Source organism: Amblyomma mixtum, unplaced genomic scaffold (assembly GCF_055824585.1).
Source record: "Amblyomma mixtum isolate Tamu unplaced genomic scaffold, ASM5582458v1 scaffold_12, whole genome shotgun sequence".
Lineage (NCBI taxonomy): Eukaryota > Metazoa > Arthropoda > Arachnida > Ixodida > Ixodidae > Amblyomma > Amblyomma mixtum.
Window position 1 is genome coordinate 9,308,450 of NW_028317651.1, and position 4,651 is coordinate 9,313,100.

Sequence of the window (4,651 nt, forward strand, 5' to 3'; positions counted from 1 at the left end):
AGCGTGGCCCTAACTAGGCCCAGAGTTGCCAGTGAGCATCCGATATTGGTTGTGCCACTCCTTAGCACATCCAACAATGGCCCTGGTTGTCCGTCGCTTTACCAGTATTGGCTGAGCCGTAATTAGATCCTGGCTATCATGGGCCAGGTTAGCCAGGATTGCCCCACTGTTTGCCATTGCTGGCTGTGCCATCATCGAATCCTGGCTATCGTGGGCCATATTAGCCAGTGTTGTTCCACTCTTTGCCAGAATTGGCTATGCCATTTCCGGGAGCTGGCTATATTGGCCTAGGATTGCCACCGCTTATCCAGTGTTCAAAGTATACTGGCAAACGTTGGTAAACATTGTGTCATCCATTAAAATGGGTTCAAAATTATTTTTATTGTCGAGTACCATATCGGCAGTTCATAATTCTCGAACGCGCTAAAACATGCGAGTTCAAAGATTTGTTTTTATTTATTATTATATTTTAACCGAACACTTTTGCAGTTTGTGAGCAAAGCTACCCATGATTCCGTTGGAAAAGCTGCACTCTGGTTGCGCAGTGAGCAGCAATAATACGTTTAGGAGAATTGCGACCGAAGTCCTGTTGATCAGAATTAACGTTCTGATTACACCCGAGACGCCTTCAACAAAAATTGTCAACAGGCGCCTTCAACAAAAATCAAATAAGTTTGATTTGATTGAATTTTTGGAATAAAAAAATCACTTTTTTTTATTCGCTCTAGGAATTCACTGCCGCAGTGCGCAGCTGGTGTCTGCTTCATGGAGATCGCGATACAAACGTAATAGATTAGCGCAAGTGCATTCGCTAAACCGAAATTGTGCTCAGTTTTGGCAACGACCAGAAACGAAGCAGTCGCCTCGTAATTTCGAATTATGCGTTGCGCTCGTGAAATATTAGGCGGGTGCTTCATAAACGCACGCGGACACGTGCTAAGCGATTCCTACGCTTCCCTACCTAGTGCCCTGTGATCGCGCCTTTCCCGTGTTTTCTGATTTGCTATTTCCTTCCCTTTCTGCAAATCGTAGTGTTGGAAATTGTTGTTTTTGACCATTTTATTCTTCTGTTGCGTAATTTGCATTGGTGGCAATATAGCTCTTGCTCACGTCCTTGCATATTTACTCGCAAGTTTTTTTTTTCTTTCGAACATGACCTTTATTGATGAAAACCATCGAAAGTAGTTGCGAACCACAATTCAACATGCCTTTGTTTGTTTTTGCTTTTTTTGCGCGAAACTTCCACACCAACAAACAATTTGAGGATTCCTCGACGACCACTGAATAAATGAACTGACAACTGGCGTTAGAATTAGAAATATTATAGCGCAAACAAAGACACGTACAAAAAAGAGAGGAAACACACACACCAGTGTGTTTCCTCTCTTTTTTGTCCGTGTCTTTGTTTGCGCTATAATATTTCTAATTCAATATGAACTACCAACTCGCCCAACAGGAAGTTTTAATGAACTGGCGTTAGACGCATGTTAACCTAGCTTGTTTGGCGTATGTACGGTACATGAAACTACGAAAGAGCACGCATTCTGCTTGGATATTTTTTTTTGCTTTATATTTTTGTTATTATGTGGTAACATTTTAAGCTATCTTGAACTAACAGAAGCCACATCATACGGCCCCACAAAATACGCGAGTGTCTGAACTCGTTTTGGCGAAATTCATCTTGAAGCTCCAAGTTTTTCACTTCAAAATTTTCGGGCTTTTGCTGCAGCTTTGTAGCAATACTTTGGCGCTTCCGTGTTTCCCATCCACTTGTTCCTTGTAGGTATTGCTTTCCGTACTGCCTGTGGCCATGTGACTCATTCTCCAAAAATTCCAAACCCTTTTCACGTGTTTTGGCCCCTTTCCCTCTCTCTTTCAATTATTCCCATAGCTCCCTACCTGTTCTCCCGGCCGCGCCCTTTTTTTAGGTAGCGGGCTAACCCCCCCCCCACCCCCACCCCGCGAAGCGCTTTTTTTTCTTTTTGGTTGTCACTTCCTCAAAGCTATTTTCCCTCGCGCGCAGCTACGCGCTTCGCTGTTCGTGCACCCTTCCACGATCTCCCTGTCTCCACCTTTCAGCTCGAGAACTTTTCTCGGAACCACAAAACCTGTGTAAAGGAAAACGACTCTCTCCCCTCCAGCCAACCCCCCCCCCCTCCCCCCACCATCGTCTCCACTGCTCGTCTTGGAACCGCGCGACGCATCTAAGACATTCTTGACTCCACGGCGGAGCCCAACCACGTGCACAACCAACACGACGAAAATGCATGCACACTCGAACTAGCACCGTTCATAGTCTGTGCACGCGAAAAGCCACGCTCATATATTAGGAGAGCTCCGACGCTGTTCGTACCGCCTGCAAGATCTTATTTGTAAGTACTAAAACTCTTTTATCTTGATATACGTCTGGAAGTTAAAGTGGTTTTTGTAGTAAACGTTGCTTTGACTACATGCGCCTTTATTTTTTCGGCAGGAAAACAGAGCGAGCCAATAAGCACGAGGACGACTTCTGTGTACCCACTCTCATTGCGAAATGGCTTGCTTGACGTCGTGCGCAGTGGAATTGTGGCCGAATGGTGAGAATTTAATTTTTCGTCTTTGGTGAGATGAACTCACTGAAGATTCACTACTTTGGCTAACAGCGGGTTTGAACTCATATGACCTGATATGGGATGCATTAGGGAATATGTCCTTTACCGCTTATGCACGACGGAAATCAGAACCGTTTAATTAATTTTTCACTGCAGACAAGTTGGTAAGAATATGTGTAATACTTCCGTACTGTTTCTTTTTGCTTTCTACACTTGCAGACTCAATAGAAAATCCGCAATTTCTGGTTAAAGCTTTTGCCCAAGTTCTCTCGCAATGAAAAAGGGCATTACTCTGGACTATCAGACTAGTATTTTTGTGTGGTTTGCAAGTCGCAGTTTCGAATCCAATTATAGCATGCATGCGAAGCGACTAAGGTAAAACAAAGGTGTCCTGAGTTCCTTGCGTTCAGCGTATTTCGCAAGAAATCGCAAGCCGTATTTTTAACCCTATTAAAAAAAACTAATCAAAAATGTTGTTTTGACGTCCATGTGGAAGAGACGCTACAACCTGTGCATATTTACTTGAATAAAAAATTAGCTCGCAATTTAGAGATACGAGTTATGATATTAAAACAAAATAATACATTAATCTGTTTTCAATATCACATTAATTTGCTTATCTCGCATTGAATATATTTACTGGGAGTGCGACACGACGCATTGGACTAAATTAAACCATTTGGTATAAGGGAAGTTTAGTAAATTAAATTCCACTTTGTGCAACTAATGTGGTGCTGGTTCTTAGGAATAAATTTAAAATTATCCTGTAAAATATGTTGCTAGTGTCTTCACGATGACTGTGTTTCACAAAATTCGGTGTTATTTAATCATTTTTGTTTTTGTTCTGTGATAGCTATAATTCAACTTACCATGACATCATGCATCTCGATCGTTGCAGGCTTGGCGCATCGTGAGGCCATCGTGCAAGAGCTGGACGAGGAATTTGTTTGAATGCAGTCCAGCAGCCCTCTTGCAAGTGGAGTGCAACGATTACTTCGGATATGACTAATCAGTTCACTGGAGGACAGCTCCATTGAGCATTTTATGGATGCCTTAGCCGTGCTGCAGCAGCTTGCCCAGATGCTTTGCCCAACCTGATCGGCACGCACCAAACTTGAAAATAAATTGTTTTCCCACAGCCTCTTCCACCATGCTCTTGGGCCCCCTTTCTTTACTCCCCAGGGTGGCTGGTGGTAGCGCAAACCATCCTGTGCGGGCTAAAAGCGTTATTCTTGTAACTCAAAGCAATAAACGGGTCTTTTTTCTGGAATTCTTTCGCACCCTCTATTATGAATATTTGCTAGGTAGAATGGTATGTACATCCATCCACAGTGCCGGTCATTGGCTAGTGGGTTAATTGCATGTGCCAGCGTTCGAAAGCTGGATGCCATTATTCGAAAGCTGGAAACCATTATTCGAAAGCTGGATGCCATTATTCGAAAGCTGGAAACCATTATTCGAAAGCTGGCTACCAATGTTTGAAAGTTGGCTACCAATGTTTGAAAGCTGGCTACCAATGTTTGAAAGTTGGATACCAGTATGAGACCCTTGCTGGCCCATGCTGCAGAACGAACATTGGTACTGCGTTGGCCGTTTGATCGTCTGAACATTGGCCCAAAACTGGCATGAAAGTAGGTCCAATGTGTGATGTGGTAGCGCTCGGCCCAAATGCCAGTGTAGGACCGATGTTCGTGCCAATTTTTGCCAACAGTTGACCGACCTTCGGCCAATGTTGTTGTGCTGCCTGGGAGAGTCTCCTGTGCGATGGGGATCGAGACTGGCGTCGCGGCACGGTCTGAGCCTGCACGTTGGACGTCAGGTATTGTTCAATCTCCTGGGGTCGCTCGCCGTAGCGTGGTCGAGGAGCGTCTGAAGCGAAACCCCTTAAACCCATCCGACGGTAGGGGCAGTGGCGCAGGATGTGGCCGGGCTCACCGCAGTGGTAGCAGAGTGGCCGGTTCCTCGGCGTTCGCCACATGTCCGCTTTACGCATGGCGGGCCGGAATTCCTGCGGCACGGTGGTGGGCACAGTTGGACGTGGGTACTGCACAGCCGGCACA

The 4,651-nt window shown here is 45.0% G+C and overlaps 1 long non-coding RNA gene across 1 annotated transcript; it reads left to right on the plus strand.

Annotated features, from left to right (window-relative positions):
* The first annotated feature begins 1,449 nt into the window (after positions 1–1,449).
* LOC149324915 (uncharacterized) lies at positions 1,450–3,734 on the plus strand. Its single transcript, XR_016286637.1, has 2 exons — positions 1,450–2,576; positions 3,490–3,734. It is a non-coding gene; the product is annotated as an uncharacterized LOC149324915 (long non-coding RNA).
* The last annotated feature ends 917 nt before the right edge of the window (positions 3,735–4,651 follow it).